Below are 17,749 nucleotides of genomic sequence, written 5' to 3' on the forward strand. Positions count from 1 at the left end.
TTTGTATTTTTAGTAGAGACAGGCTTTTGCCATTTGGCCAGGTTGGTCTCGAACTTTTGACCTCAAGTGATCCACCTGCCTTGGCCTCCCAAAGTGTTGGGATTACAGGTGTGAGTCACTGCACCTGGCCCTAAATTCTATCATGAATAACTTTGCAATACTTTTTAAAAAACATTTGACAAATTATATTAGGAAACATAGTTTCTGGAAAAAAACTAATACTATAGATAAACTGTCATCAAAAGATGTTAAACTAATTTATATTCTTGCCAATAGTATATGGGAATGCCTGTGTCCCTTGAAACCCTTGCCAACATTAGATTTTGTGGGTTTTTTTTTTTTAAAACTAAATTACTCTGTTAGATTGAAAATATTATCAGTTTGTTGTTCTGATTTTCATTTATTTTCTTACCATACAATTGTAAGAAAATATTTTATAAGCTTGTTGCCATTTTTATTCTTTCTCTATGGTCTGCCTCTTCATAACTTTTGCTCACTTTTTTCTATATGGTTGTTTATATTTTCCTTATTGATTTTTAACTTTGTTGTATATTAAGTTCATTAATTATTTTGTCATTAATTTACCTTACAAGTCTCAGTTTGCCTGTCAATTGTTTTCTAAAACTTTGTGAGTGATGTTTTGGATCAAACAGAAACTTTAAAAATGATATGTAATCACACTTATCCATCTCTTCCCTTCGTAAGTCCTACTTTTGGTGTCATTCTCAGTACAAGATTACATCAATTTCTCTTTTATTTTCTTCTAATGCTTTTATTATTTATTTGTTCCTATTTGAATCTTTAACTGGAATGTTTCATGATGTACAGCATAGGTCAGGAATTTAATTTTTTTCTTTGTAAATGGTTAGCCAGGTTCTCCATTATTATTTGTTGAATTTTTCTTAATTTCTTTATTGTTTTGAGATACTTTCTTTACCAGATTATTAATTCTGATACATTATGGGTCTATTTCTGAATTTACTCTTCTATCAATCCATCAATTCTGGTACCAGTACCATGCCCTTTCAAAAACTGTAACAGAATATATTGAGTAACTGGGGGGCATATCTTTTTTGTCTATTTAGCCATTACATTACACCACATTTCCATAGCAGTTATGAGCATGAGTTTAGGAGTTAAGATTGCCTGGACTTGAATCCAACCCCATTACTTACTAAATATAAAATCACAGTCAAATTATCTAACTGTCTCTTAAATAACTCATGCATTTATTTCTTCCCTTGTAAAATGAAGAAAATAATATTTATCTCACAGAGTTGTGACAAGTGAAATAAAGTAAAGCTCTTAGTGCAGAGCCTAGAATATAGTATGCTACACAATCACAGTTAGTTCATAATGGAGAGAATTTAGGACATGGTCCTTCTTATGATTTTGCCTGTGCCTTCACTGGAGAGATTAGACATAGATGTGAAAAGGGAGATGATAATACACGGTAAGGTAAATACTCACATTCCAGCCCTTACTCCTAGGAGGAGGCCGACTTGAGGCCACTATAGCAGGTACAGAGATGTGGTAAGGTGGCTGACTACGCAAGCCAAGTATTTCAGGCAAGTGGGGCCTTGGTTTGGTAACTCTTGTCCAGGAATTGATTCTCAGCTTTTGTGCTCCCATTGATCTGGAGTCAGTTGAGATTTGGAGTACCAAGTTACATCCACTAAATATATGTTTTGAGTGTTATCTGATCCGAGATAATGCACAAATGCACAACTGTAATTAAACAGGGCTCACTTTCAGATCATATGCCCTGTTGAGAAAGTGTAGAGACCTGTTTTCTGCTGGCTAGTTTTTTTGCTTGTTTGTTTTTGAGATGGAGGCTTGCTATGTGGACCAGGCTGGAATGCAGTGACTATTCACCAGCGTAGTCATAGCTCACTGCAGCCTGAAATCCCTGGTCTCAAGTGATCCTCCCACCTCAGCCTCCTGAGTAGCTGGGACTACAGGCATGAACCACTGTGCTGGTTGCTGGGACTCTAGGCATGAACCACTGTGCTGGTTGCTGGGACTCTAGGCATGAACCACTATGCTGGTTGCTGGCCATTTTTATAAGCACAGCACAAGTCCTTCTCCCATTTTCTCCATCTACCAATCACTATAATGTCCAAGTTTACTGAATCAGGTGGGCGGTGCACACTGCAGGTGTTCAGATGCAGTTGTAACTTACCTGGTACCCTCTCCCTCATGGAATCTGGGTCATCTACATTGTTTATGGTATGAGTTTCCTTTGACTATGGGGCTTGCCTTCAATGCCCTATGTGACTCTAAAATGACTTGATATGACCTACTTTATTAGACTCTTTTTCTGTTCCTAGCTATGTCCTATGCCAACCTCTCATCCTGGATTAATTATGCCTGTACCCTGAAATAGAGTAATTCTTTCAGTAACAGGAATATTTATTTATTAATACAGTGTCTATCCATTGTTCACTGTTTTTTTTTGAGAGGGAGTCTTGCTCTGTCTGCCCAGACTGGAGTGCAGTGGTGCAATCTTGGCTCGTAGCAACCTCCACCTCCTGGGTTCAAGTGATTCTCCTGCCTCAGCCTCCCCAGTAGCTAGGATTACAGGCACCCACCACCATGCCTAGCTAATTTTTGTATTTTTAGTAGAGATGGGGTTTCACCATGTTGGCTAGGCTGGTCTCGAACTCCCGACCTCAAGCGATCCGCCTGCCCCTGTCTCCCAAAGTGCTGGGATTACAGGTGTGAGCAACTGCGCTTGGCCGTCCCTCATTCACTACTGAAAACGCACTGGCAAATTTATATTCTTTAGCCTTCTTTTTCCTTTACTACACACAGACTTCTCTTCTGTCAATACATCTCTCCTTTATATTTATTCTCAAATACAGTTGATTAGGTTATAACTTTCATTCCCTACATTCTAGCTGTTGGACTTGTTGGATTCCTAAGTCTATACAGCAAGCCATTTACATACCAAGTCTTAAAACCAGTGAATATGAATATGTTAATCTCTTATTTGCTGACTTTTTCTACCTTCGGTTTCAGTCAGTGGTTGTTTCCTGATGTTGTCTCTAAGTTCGGAGGGTGTGGATATTTGAGTACAGTCCCCCAAGTGAGTAGAGTGACTTCTTTTATGTCCCTAAGTGGAATCTTGTGCTTGCATACTAGTTCCGTTTTCCTGGGGTGACACAAGACAAGGGGGTTACAACTTTTCACATCTAGTGTTATCTATCTATATCATAATAGCAGGCTTTATTTTATTTATTTATTGTTTTGAAACAGAGTCTGTTTCTGTCTTCCAGGCTGGAGTGCAGTGGTGTGATCTCGGCTTAGTTCAACCTCTGCCTCTTGGGCTCAAGCAATTCTCTCACCTTAGCCTCCAAGGTGACTGGCACTACAGGCTCCCACCGCCATGCTTGGATAATTTTTAAAGGTTTTTTTTTTTTTTTTTTTTTGTAGAGACAAGGTCTCACCATATTGTCCAGGCTGGTCTCAAACTCTTGGGCTCAAGCGATCTGCTCATCTTGGCCTCCCAGAGTGCTGGGATTACAGGTGTGAGCCACCATGCCCAGCTCAGGCTTTATTGCTTTAAACTGCTGTAGAAAGACACAATCACTGCTAAGGCATTACCCATATATTTATCACCTACTAGTCATTATAATGCCTTGTGTTCTGACAGGGTTATCAGAGAATTTTTCAGGCATCCACTGGATGAATGTTACTGGGAAAGGCGCTGTCTGGGGTTCTTATTTAGAAGGAAGCATCACAAAGAAGGCAGGAAGGGTGACTATTTTTCTCTATAGCCCACCACTCTATGCTTCACTGTGGTTTAGGTTGACAAGTTGTTGCTCATTTTGTCTCCTAGACCCTGTTAGGATTCCTAGAAATATGAGTGCATTTGTCATGTGTTTTAGATGGGCTCAATGCAATATGGCCTCTAGATGAATTTGCAAATATAATAAGAACAGATAGTCCCTCCCTTTTTATTTTAACTTTAACACACAACGAAAAGTAAGAAACACTGGTACCTTGCACCAATGATTTGGAAAGCAGCATAGCTTTTTGAGAAAGGAGAAATAAATTACATGTGTGCCATCTGTGTATGTGTGTGCATTTCAAGTGGTATAAAAACTTCTCCTTCCATTTTAATTTGTATGCTGTAGAACTTAATATGAGAGTTGTAAACATTTCTAGACTTATTAGCTGAAATAAACTAAGCTTACTTTATTACACATGATGTGCTGAAATTTCTGGTGACGTCTTAATATTCTCTTCAGGGGATAGTTTCTGACTTCCTGGCTTCTGATCAGAATAGGTTCTGAATTCCCACTCTTCCTGGTCTTTGGATTCAACAATCATTTTAAGTCTCAGAGTGTAGATGTAGCTGTGCTTTACAATCACCCTGTTGGTCTAGTGGTCTGAGGTGTCTGTTTATGTCAGTACACACTATGTATCTTTTGATCCTACTTTCTTCTGGTCTCTGGGGTATCTGTTGTTACAGAATGGAGGCATGCTAAATACTCAAAAGTGACAAGTCTACCATAATCTTTTTGAAGTTTTGGGTGCTTCTTTCATTGTGAGAATGATGATGGCTTTAGTTACAAGTCATTTCTCATTCTTTGCTCAAAGTATTTTAGCACAGTTTGAAGCTACCCAGATAGAGGAATGCCATGACATATTCTTGAACACGGAGAAGAATTCACATTGTATCAAGCACAGAAGCAGGTTAAGCTATTGGACAAGGCACTTTAGGGCAATGGAACCTACTTTGTATACACTATAGTCTTACTGTCACTAATAATATTGATAAGAAATACCAGTGCATGCAATCACACCATTTTACACTGTGTCCAGGTATTTCTTAGACTTTCATTTGCACGATGTATGTTTTTTGTGTGTGTCCTCTTATTCAACATAGGCACAGAGATACCATTGCCTAGTTTGGAGAGGCATCCTGGGATACTAGAAAGAGCATATGATTCAGAACCAGAAAGACCTGGAGTTGGATTCCATTTCATCTCCTTTATTAACTTAGTAGTAAATATGAGCAATTTATCCTTATCACTGAATTGGGGGTTTATCACTGAGGTTCCAGTCAGCAGACAGAAACCAGTTCTAGTAACAAAGAGAATTTAGTACTAAAACATTTTAACCGGGTAATAGAGAAATGAAAAGATAAAAAACAAACACCTAGATATAGTGGAGGTGATCGTGCAGGATGCAGCTACCACTTCTCAGCCGAGGAAACAGAACTCAGAAGATTGGAGAAGGGTCTTGCAGAGCTGCGCCGCAGGTCTCTGAGGAGGATGTACGGTCTGGCTGGGCTGGTGCCCAGAGGTGGCACAATAAGGCCGGTTCAGCGAGTGTTAGAAAAACTGCGCACTTGAATCACTGCTGCTACTGGAAGCTGGAATGAGCTGCTGCTGCCAGGGCTAAGAAGTGTTGCTGAGATACTGCTGACAAGAACAGGAAGTAAAACAAGAAGGATCAAAATCCCTCTTACTCCTTTAGCGACGTAGTCTCTCTGGCGCCTCCTCTTGGCAGAGCCTAATGGAGCCGCTGGCAAAGCGGAAACGACGGAGTCTGCAGAGTTGCAGAGTTGCAGCCCCAGGATCTTGTGAGCGGAGTAGAGAAGCTGGTTTTAAACTGAGAAACGCTCACTTAATAACCAACACGGCAAGATATCATCTACTCTATAGATTGGTTATCATTTTATTCATTATTATCACTAAAATTTATGTGAAGATCTAGTATGGCGACTGGCTCAAAGTAAGGACTAAAACTCATCAGTTTTTTTTTTTTTTTTCAATTTTTGTTAGTTTACAAAATCTTCTACCAGCCAGTTATAGTTATTGAGGATGGCCAATTCCACTTTATATTCTAATTCCTCTATTTTAACCCCAACCCCAGACTAGCAGCATTCATACGTAGGAATTGGTACTGTTGGCTCTGGAATTTATTGATTATTAGCTATGAACGTTGGGCAAATTAATGAAGTTCTCTAAACCTCAGTTTACATTACATGAGATAACATATGTACAGTCCTTAACTGAAAGCCTGGCAAATAGGAGTTTAAAAATGTTAGCTGCCATTATTGTTATCATCACCATCATCATCATCACTATTTAATGGGTATAGAGAATTAGCAACAATAGTCTAAACTTAACATACAGCATTTGAGTAGCCAGCTTTCTCCAAAATCACAAATGATTACCTCGGTTCTCTGAAATGGAATCATTATAATAAAAAGTTAACACAGTTCATTTCCCTTTATAGCGATCTCCCGCATTTTTGGTTCTTTGAAAGATTTCCATTTTTCTAATCTTTTAATTGATATTCTGAAAGAAGCCAGTATTACCAATTGTGCTTTGCATTAAGGGATACTGAGGTCTGAAGTTTCTCTGAGACTTTCCCTGAGTCATGCATATGTTTGTAAAAAGGCCTGGAAAAGATTCAAGAATCCATCACACCGTTATCAGGGACTCTTGATTTTTGAAGCATTCCTGGCTCTCACTTGCTCTGGGATGTGGAGACGTCCCTAGAAATTCAGCATGAGTGCTCTGCATGGTAATGTGGTACATCACTGCTAGGTCCTGAGGCAAGCTGAGGACATCCTGGGTTGTATGCATTATGCATGAGAGGCTGTAAGAAATAAAGGATCAATCATCTTCTCCCTCAGATAACATTGATCATTTGCTACACATTATTTGGCTGGGCTCTGTGCAAATTTATTTTCTCCAATGAGAATGAGAAGCAGATTGCCTGTTTTCTTAATGAGCAATGACATCAATCTAGCCAAATCTATCAATGCATTGGATTGGATGGCTCTCTCTCTCTCTTTCTCTGTAGCTTTCCCCTCCTTTCTTGTTTCTCCTCAGCCCCCTCTGTCATAGTTAGAAGAAACACGGACAGCTTCTGAAGAGTGTGCCAACTCCTGTGAGGGTGGTGACAGAGTGGGAAAATTGGGTCTAATTCAGGGTGATGAAAAGTCTCTTTCTCTCTTTTTTTTCTTTTTAATTTAAAGCAGTGTTTCACTCTCCATTTTTCCAGATGGCATATTCTGAGGGGCTGATCTGCAGAAAAGGCCAAGTGAAAAGTCACCCAATAATGAGAAAGGAGGAAGCTGGCATGTAGAATGCATGAATAGGTAATGATGCTAGGACTCTGAGCAGGCTGCAATGGCACAAGCAGTCACTGGGAAAAATGGCAAACAGCAATCAGAAAATGTTATTACAAGTTAGACAACACAAATGACTTTTTAATAACAATAGAATCAACATGTGGCATCCAATGAGAAATTGGAGTTGAAGCTTGTCTTCTGTTGATACAGTGTTCTTTTCATTGTGGTAGCAATAACAGGCTGTTGGAAGTAATGGTGTGATACAAGATTCAAGAGGAGACTGAGATGTCTTATTGGGGAACATTCCCTCCCTCAGCCAGACAAGTGTCTGCTAAGAGAGGCAGGGGCTTTGAAGTATTGACTAGCTGAGGTTGGGCAACTTGGGAATTGGTGAAGCAGACTACTTATGGCAGATTAGGGCTGGCATGGGGTCCTGGCAGAATCAATGCCATTGCAAGCTCAGTTTGCAGGGAAACACCATGCCTAAGGGAGAGCAGAGATTGCAGGTCCCAGTTTCGGCAGACGGTAGACCGAGAGGGATCCCAACTGTGCTGGCTAATTTTGTGTGTCAACTTGACTGAGCTAAGAGATGCCCAAATAGCTAATAAAGCATTATATCTGAATGTGTCTGTAAGGTTGTTTCTGGGAGAGATTAGTGTTTGAATCAGTAGATTGAGCAAAGAAAATCTCCTTCACCAATGTAGTTGGGTATCTTCCAATCCATTGAAGGCCCAAACAGAACAAAGAGGTTGAGGAAGGGCAAATTTGTTCTCTGCTTGGTCTGGGATATCCATCCTCTCCTGCCCTCAGGCATGAGTGTGGTTAGTTCTCATGTCTTTGGATTTGGACTAAATTATACCACTGGGTCTCCAGGTTCTCCAACTTGCAGATGGCAGATCACAGGACTTCTCAGCCCACATAATTGTATGAGCTAATTTCTGTGACAAGTCTTTCTCTCTCTCTCTCTCTCTCTATATGTATGCACACACACACACATACACACACATATACACACACACACACACACATATATCTCCTATTTGTTGCATTTCTCTGGGCAACCCTGGCTAATATACCAATAGAAGCGGGGACTACGCCAACAGGTAGATGAAATACAGAGACAGGGCAACATCTTGGAGGTCCTGTCAACAAATGGCAGTGGCTTGGGCCCAGAAGGAAGAGTTGTAAGAACCAGACAGGGCACGCATCCTAGGAAAAGGCCTGACTGGTGGGACACAAGGTCTCCTACATTATAAATTTCCCATTTATACCATAGCACACCCACTCCCAGTGTCTCAGAGTTACAGAGAAAGAAACATTTTTGAAACTGCTAGAGGCCCATTAGTCATGAACCATGATTACACATGGAATCAATGATGTAAATTGTGAAACATAAGTCTTGGTTCTGTTTATTTTGCAGAAGTGTAATTATGGGCGAATTTTCACCAAGCTGAAAATTAAGGACAAAGAAGACCTGGGGAAGGACATGTCATGGAGTGCTATATCGCTACTGCATCAGGCTTGCTTCCCAACCTGAAGGTTATCAGAGTTGAAGCTCAGGGCTGAGGGAGACTCAGTTACAAGAAGTTTTCATTGGAGGAGGGAAAGAGACTGGGGCAGGGGTGTGGGGGCGGTTCAGTGGCTTAGCTATAAGAATAGCTCACTGCATGGCAGACATTGTGAGGATTTCCCCATACATTCAGTGTTCTTAGCATCCTTCTTTTCTTTTTTTCTCTTTCTTTTCTCTCTTTATCTATTCCTTTTTTGTGTGTGTTACAAATGAGGAAACAGTAACATAGAGATGTAAATGCACTGTCCCAAGATGACACAACTGGCAGATAGAGACCTGGTCTATAAACTGTTGAGTCCAGAGCCTGGTCTTGTAATGACTGTGCCGCAAGGCATCTCAGTAATCTGATCTGGGATGTTATATATCTGAGCCAGACCCTGCTCAGAGACTGCCCTGAACCAACTCACCCCTCTCATCCTAGAGACTTTCCTTTTATGAGTTCATCCTGATACCAACTTATTGTTTGAGGAGTTCAGCTATAACGTGGTGTTGATGGTATTAACTTGTAATCAGCTCCAAAGCTGTCTTTATATTTTGTCCCCAAATGTAGGGTTTTACGTCTTATTTCAAGTCATCTTGGTATATTTAACCTATTGCTCTAAACTGTCAAGATCTCTTTAAATTCTTATTAACAGCAGATTCTTCTTCTTTTTTTCTTTTTTTTTCAGAAAAAATTCAATACAACGTGAAATACAAACCACAACTCCTTTAAAAGCCCTCCTGTTACCAAAGCTCTTGACACATTCAGCAAAGAACTATTCCTTGATGTCTGTCTGTGTATTGTTTATTTTCTGCTTTGCCGATTCGTGGAGTATAACTGTACCCAAATGCGCCTTTAGACATCTAACTCTTTGGGGCAAGGGCTCTGCTCTTTGTTTTGGCACATGCTACCTGTTATAGAGCTCAGTGTACACCTGGGGCTCTAGATAAATAATAACAATCCAGGAGCATTTCTCACTTGGAGAGCTGCATGTGCTCTTTCAGGCAGCATGTTAGCTTTCTGTAAAGAACATCCGCGTGACTGATTTCACCTTGATATTGGAGGTGCCCATCTCTGCACTTGTTCTACCTGCTGCCCAGCTGGTGTCTGCCTCTTTATTGTTTGGTGTTTCTGCACTGCCCTTAGGAGCCATTCCTGAGAAGCTGACAAGCAGCACTCTGTCTTGCAGATGATGCTTGCCATTATGAATGTTTTGATTCCGACTTTAGCTGGGAGACATCCTCCTTTTCCTCCCTGCCTCAGTGCAAAACCCTTCCCCGCCACATCCCGTTGGTGCTGAGGTGTGAATCCCGGATGATTTCCAGCCAGAATAGAGGAGGTAAAGAGGTGGAAGGGGACAGTCATTTGAATTTCGGTGGTAAAAACAGCTAACCAAAACTGACTTTCACAGATTTTAGTAAATGGGACTTTGGTGTTGGTTTTGTTCTCTCTCTTTCTCATAAGAGGGATGGAGTGGGGGGATTTACACCTTTTAGGAGCTTTGAAAAGGAGTAGTTTAAATGTAGTTAGCATACCTATGATCATCTTCAAGATATAGAAAGAAAGAGATCCTGGTTGGCTTCAGTAGATTTGAAAACAAAGTCGTCTTCTTTGATTGCAGTCCAACCAGATTACCGTAATTGTCTCAAGTGGCACGTTTGCCAACAATTATAGTGAATCTTATGGAGGGGCCAGGATTCAGTTGGGAGGAGGATGTCTTTCATAAATCAACTGTTTCCTCCGAGATGTATAATACGAATTTTATTTGCCCCTTTGGATTGCTGTCACATCAGGAGTGTTGCTTTTAAAAAGCAGAGTAAAGCTTCAACTTTTTGATTAACTGGCTCAATCTCATGGCTTTTGATTCTTGTTGGCAAACCAAACTTCAGCAGTAAGTAGTACTTATATTCTCAATCAAATGGACCTTTAAGCGTTTCTTTTTATCATGCTAACATCTCATTCACTCACCTCCAAAGGAGTCAGTCCAAAAATGCGTGCCAGGAAACTATTACGTTATCCTGTAGTGTGTGATGTCTACATGAAATTGGTATTAGTTTATGGTTGTATATTTTTGTTCCAAAAGGTAACTTTATTTCTAGACCAACTTTAATTTCTGCCACTGAATATTCAACCTGTTTTTAAACTAAACTAGTCCAATTTACTAATTTCTTGGTCAAGATGTATAAAATATAGTCCAGCTCAAAGCTTAATGAGTTCAATGTTCAACTGTATCAAGACTGTTTTCCCCATCGAATTTCTTTCTGGGTTAGTCCATTCTTGTGTTGCTATAAGGAAATACCTGAGGTTGGGTAATTTATAAAGAAAAGTTTTTTTTTTTTTTTTTTTTTTTTTTTTGAGACAGAGTCTCACTCTGCCACCCAGGCTGGAGTGCAGTGGCATGATCTCAGCTCACTGTAACTTCTGCCTCTTGGATTTAAGCAATTCTTGTGTCTCAGCCTTTTGAGTAGCTGGGATTACAGGTGTGCACCACCACATGGGGGTAATTTTTGTATTTTTAGTAGCGATGGAGTTTCACCATGTTGGCTAGGCTGGTCTCAAACTTCTGATCTCACGTGATCTACCTGCCTCAGCCTCCCAAAGTGCTGGGATTACAGGTGTGAGCCATCGTGCCCAGCCAAAAAGATTTTTTATTTTGGCTCACAGTTCTGCAGACTCTATGAAAAGCGTGTCAGTCAGCATCTGCTGCTGGTGAGGGCCTAAGGAAGTTTACAATCATGGAGGAAGGAAAACTGGGACCTGGCATATTACATGGTGAGAGCGAGAGCAAGAGAGAGAGAGAAGGGGGAGGTCCCAGACTCTCTTCTTAACAACCAGATGTCGTGTGAACTAACTGAGCAAAAACTTACTTATCATCAAGAGGATGGTACTAAGCCATTCATCTGCCCCCATGATCCAACTGCTCTTCACCAGGCCCACTTCCAACATTGAGAATCACATTTCAACATGAGATTTGAAGCGGACGAACATCCAAACCATATTGCTTCCCCTTCCTTTCTCCTAATCCAGCTTCTTTATTATCCCAAGGAGAGAGGGAGTGGCTCTCCTGATATTGACGGTGGAGAGATGCCACATCCATTTTTCTGTTCTGCTGATGTTCCTGTAGTCTATTATCCTATGCTGGTTGACACCTGGGGAAATTACACAGAGAAGCAACTGTCCCTCTTCTCATGCTACAGGTGGCTACATTCTCATTTTTCTCTTTTTGGGAATTCTTCCCCAGGTGGTATCCCACCATTGCTTGTTGGCTTGTCCTTGTGTTGGGCCCATGAGATACTCACAGACCTCCACGCCCAGCTTCTTGCTGATGATGGTGGTCAGGGCCTTTCTCACGTCTGTGTGTATATGCCATCCTAACTCTTATTTCCTTCAAGCCTCATAGGGCTGAATATGTTTGGAAAGACTGCTGACCTACAATGGTATCTGGAAAATATATTTGCAATCTTTTTTTTTTTTTTTCTCTCGCACATTCTCAAACATCACAGGAGAATTCCATAGTATTCCTCAAGTTTCTAATTTGGCCAGGGAAGAAAAGAGTAAAAAAATTCCTCCTTGCTCTTTTCCTCTGGATTTCTCTGTCTCTCCTCTTCTCACGTGCTCAAACTCGTATGGAATGGCAGCAGGATTGGGGTGGTGTGTGGGAAGGGAAGGAAGGGTAGAGACTAGCTCCTTTGCTTTAAAAATATGTACCAGTCTCCTTTCTCACATCTAAGGCTTTTGCCTCAAACTCAAGACTTAGGCATTTCTTCTGACTCCTCCTAGGCAACTCCTTCCTCATGGCAAATGGCAACTTAATGTCTCATGGACTGAATGAGGATGTCACAGGGAATATGAATACTACCTGCTGCTTGATGTCTCCGATTATTTATCTGCCACAAATACTTTTTATTTCTTCCTGCTGTGTGTGTGTATGTGTGTGTGTGTGTGTGTATTTTGGCAACTAACATAACAAGTATTCATATAAAGAACAAAATTCTCAAATATAAAAATGTTTTGTAAAATAAATGATGCCAAACATACAGGTATTTGGGAATATTAATGATATCATCTCAAAACCATCTGTAAGAAAGGGTCAACATAACATTTTTGTTCTGAGAAGGAAACATTCATGGCTATATCAACACAGAAATATAATGGTTAGGTGAATATAAATATTTGGTGATTTTTCTTTTCTTTTCTTTTTTTTTGAGCGGAGCCTCGCTCTGTCACCCAGGCTGGGGTGCAGTGGCATGATCTTGATTCACTGTAATCTCTGCCTCCTGAGTTTAAGCAATTCTTGTACCTCAGCGTTCTGAGAAGCTGAGATTACAGGCATGCACCACTGCACCTGGTTAATTTTTGTATTTTTTTTTTTAGTAGATATGGGGTTTCACTGTGTTTGCCAGGCTGGTCTCAAACTACCGACCTCAAGTGATCTGCCCGTCTTGGCCTCCCAAAGTGTTGGGATTACAGGTGTAAGCCACTACGCCTGGCTGGTATAGTTGGTGATTTTTCTTTGTTCTGGAGATTGGGAGCAAGGTGACAAACTTCTCTAATTCCAGTCTGGTGCGAGACAGGCACAGGGATGCTGGGATGGAGATCTCTTGGTCAGAACCAGATGAAGACTTCATCCTAATTTGGGGATTATTCACAGCAAATATAGAATTTTGAGGTGATTTTCTGTACCATGCAGAATAGGTTGGGTCTCTTTTCCAACTTTCAGTTGATATGTGGTAGGGAAATTACATTTAATTTCCTCTTTAGTCACTATTCACCCAGTCCCCTCCACATCCATTCTCTACATGGCAGCCAAAAAGATCTTTTTGGAGAGCAAAACTGAGCCAGACTTTCTTCCATGGAACACTCTGTAACATCTTCCCATTGCTCTAAAAATATAAAACAGTTTCTTGTGGACATCAAGGCCTCATGTGGCCTCAGCTGCACTCATAGCCACTCCCTGCAGCTCTCTCCTCTCTCCACACTAGCTTTTTCTTGCTGTCTCCTTCTTGCTGGGGTCCTTTGCATCAGAAGGCCTTTGCCCATGCTGTTTCTTCAGCTGGAAGCACTTCTTTTCTTTTTCAGACTGGTCACATTTTCAGTCTTACCCTTGTTGTGTCATTGAAGTCTGTGTTTGTGTGGTTTAAGCCTGGGTCTCTCGCTTGACTGTGAGCTCTGCCTCTCAGTTCTGCAGATGACTGCATTGCTAGGGCCCAGGCAAGGGCCTGGCTCAGAGATGGGGCTCAGCGAATGAGTGTATGAGAGGATGGATGCATTCAGGAAAAGGTGCCATTAAACCTGGATCATGGTAGATCAGCAGGAGGTCATTGTGGGAATGGGGAGAAAGACATTTCGGAAGGACAGCAATAGCATTAACCATATGGAGAAAGGGCCAGTATAAATTGGTACATTACTGAGGCCCAAGCAAAGAGTGATGGTTAGGGGGACTGGCTATAGAAGAGGCTGAACATGTCAATGGGATCCGGTTTTTTTTTTTTTTTTTTTTTTTTTTTTTTTTTTTTTTTTTTGAGACGGAGTCTTGCTCTGTCGCCCGGGCTGGAGTGCAGTGGCCGGATGTCAGCTCACTGCAAGCTCCGCCTGCTGGGTTTATGCCATTCTCCTGCCTCAGCCTCCCGAGTAGCTGGGACTACAGGTGCCCGCCACCTCGCCCGGCTAGTTTTTGTATTTTTTAGTAGAGACGGGGTTTCACAGTGTTAGCCAGGATGTTTCACAGTGTTAGCCTTTACCCCAAGCAATGGAACCATGGTTTGAAGAAAGAGACTTACATAATGAGATAGAAACTCAACTTGTGTGATGCCATGGGAAAGGAGTGGGTGGCTGGGAGCCTCTGGAGGAAACTGTAGCCTAAGCCCACAGAAGAGCTCATGGAGCTTGGCCTAAGGATGTGGCTGTGGGAATACAGAAGAGGAAATGAGGGAATGCACTGAGCTTGAAGACTAATGGGACACCAAGTTGAGGGAACACAGGGAACTGTAGTCAAGTGATGTGTGAACTAGGATGGCAACTGCACTCCAGACAGTTTGTAGAAGGGTTTGAAAATCTACAATGTTCCTCTTGTACCTAGCCTTAGAATGGGAAACAGAGTCAACTCAGAGAGAAAGAGAGGAAGGAGGAGGAGAGGAAGAGAGACAGGGAGGGAGGGCGAGGGACCGAGAATGGGTACGTTGGAGAGTGGTTTGTGGAAGGCAAAGATGTGAATATGAGTGTCCAGCTCAACAGTGGAGGTGGGTTAAATGGCTTCATCGGCTGCCCGGGGTCCAACAGTCACTCTTGTCAGTCCAGAATGTCACAGTCTAGAGGTCTTTTGCTCCAGTGCCTGCCTACATTTGTTTATTTTTCATTTCTGGCTCTCCCTTCAGCTGGTAATGGGGAGTTGCTCTGATTCTGCCGGTGGCTAGAAGACACTCTGCTCGGCATCCTCCCTGATGCTTCCTGAGTATTCTGTTTAGTTTGATCATTTGAAATGAAGTCATATCATTCTTGTGTGTTCTTTGGGAAGCATTTTAGGTGGGTGGTTTAGTTGCTCACTGGATGTCCGAGTTATGATTAAAATCCAGGGAAGGAGAAATACATGGCAGCACAGCACCAATCCAGCAATGCATCCAGTCCAGTGTGTTTGAACCCAGGGAGAGGCTCTGCCAGGCAGGAATGGAACTAGCATAAGGGATGTACAGGCAGAAAACACACTTGAAGAAAGGTGTGATGTCATCCCAAAAAGGTAGATCTTAGACTGTAACTGCATAGGGACAATGTCTTTTGAATTCACTAAGGTCTGAGCTACCATACCACCTTAATTATTTCTTAGGTCTCTACCTTGTTACTTTTGACTCTCAAGGTTGCATTGTTGCTGCAAACTTAAAAGCATTAGCCTTTACTGTAGGAATGTGGTGTGGAACTCCTATCAGTGCATCCACATACTAGGAAAGAATAAAGATATTAAAACAAAAATTTTAAAGTCTTGTCTCTATAGGAAAACATAAGAAATTTATCACTGGTTTTAAGCTAAATTATTAAAATATGTATGTTTTATTTTTTATAATTTCTTGCTTAGATGGCATTTTGATCAACCTACTAAAGATTGGTCCCGGTTGTACTGGATCTGATTTAGGACTGTATCATATAAAAACATGTATGTTAAACCTTGGCAATCAAACAGTATGGGAGGGGCATGGGGGAACCCAGTTGACTGAAGCAATAGCAGGTTCTTCTCATTCTTATCACATTCATTTTAGAGCTCTGCTCATTGAGTGAAATGTTTTAAATTGTGGTTACCGAATTTAAATTATTTTTTTTCCTGTGCTCATACTTACTCTTATTGTCTCTCTTTGGCTGAGATTATAGAGTTAAGTTTGCGTTAATTAAGTGCACATTTACACTTTTTTGTTATCTCCTTTTCACAGATGAAGAAATTGAAGCTTAGAGCAGTTGAGAAACTTGTCAGCTTCTCTAAGCTTTAACAACGAAGCATTCTGAAAGCAAGCCCTGGGGAATGTGCAGGCTTGTGGCTGGGGCTGGGAGAGCTGTCTCCCTCTGTGTTTCTTATCCATTATCACCCAACTACTTGATCAAACTCAAAACAGCAGTCATCCTTGATTCTTCCCTCTTTCTCACACTCCACACAATAGATATTTAAAATGTATCAATCCTCGGTTTAGACCATTATTGTCTTTCACGTGAATATTAATGAGAATGAGAACATAATAGCAAATGCATGTGTGTGCGTCAAGCATTCACTATGTGCCTAACACTATATCTCGCACCTGACCCATATGAGCTTACCTATATTTAATTCTCATAGTTACCTTTTGAGCTAAGAACCATTATTTTTCTCATTTTAAAAACAAGCAAACTGAGGCACACTTAGAGAGACTAGTAGCAAAAGGCAACATCCAATTTGATTTCCTACCTCTGGTGTGTTTTCTCCAATTTATTTTCTGCAACATAGAGTGATGGTTCATTAGAAAAACTTACTATGTGGCTCAGGAAGGTAAAATCTCTTCCTCTCTTGGCATTTTGCTGCCAAGTTGGAATCATATTCTGTACATTTTTTCATGAGGTCTTACCTATGTACAAATAGTAAGTGATGGGAAATTAATGGTAGAAGTTGGGGACCACGGCTGGTTTGGGAGAGAGACATTTTTGGAGCAGCCCTGTCTTGGTGTCTTTGACAGACTGTTCCACAGACAGTTGCAGCAATAGTACCCTCTCACATGCTCTTCTTACAGTGTGACACTCTGAGACACGGGGGTCTATGTTCCTGCCTCTTGAATCTGGGTGGACTCATGACTGTGGCCCCTATGACTTTATGTGACTTCTGAGACTAGATCATAAAAGGTGATGCGGCTTCTCCATAAATCACTGGAGTACTTACTGTGGATCCCTAAGCTGCCAGGTAAGCAGTCCCAATACCTGAGGCCACTGTGCCGTGAGGAAGGCCAGGTGGACAGACCACACAGAGATGCCAGGAAACTGTGCAAGGACAGGATGTCCGGCCAGCCCTTTGGAGGACAACTAGCCCTTTGAAGGATTTTCCTCCAAAGTATCCCTGTCTGCAATATCCTTTGCTGTCTTTTGCATTTGGTAAACTCCTAGTCACCTTTCAAGACCCATGTCTTCTCTATCTTACCTGACTTTCCCGGGAAATATATTATTCCTTCCTTAAGAAATGTGTGATGTCATCCCAAAGAGACAGATCTTAGGCTGTAACTGCACAGGGACAATGTCTTTTGAATGCACAAAGTTCTGAGCTACGATAGTACCTTATTTATTTCTCAGGTCACAACCTGGTTAGTTTTCAGTAGATCTTCATCCTGTCTTCCACTATTGCCCATGCTCGTGTACTTTTGTTTGCACCTCCAAATCTACTCTCGCATCCTTTCTGCTTTGCTGTTGGCCTGAATGGATCAGGTTGGCCTGAATGGGTCAGGTCAGCCTGAATGGACAGCAATGGACTCTCCTGACCTATGGCTTCTGATTGGGCTTGGCCATTGGCAGGAGAAAAGGGGGAATACAGAGAATAAAATTAGGGTATTTATTTATTTAGCTTCCTTCCTGTGGGATTGCTCTGGGTTGGTTACTTCCCACCACA

Source organism: Rhinopithecus bieti, unplaced genomic scaffold, assembly GCF_001698545.2.
Source record: "Rhinopithecus bieti isolate Rb0 unplaced genomic scaffold, ASM169854v2 scaffold_26532, whole genome shotgun sequence".
Taxonomy (NCBI): domain Eukaryota; kingdom Metazoa; phylum Chordata; class Mammalia; order Primates; family Cercopithecidae; genus Rhinopithecus; species Rhinopithecus bieti.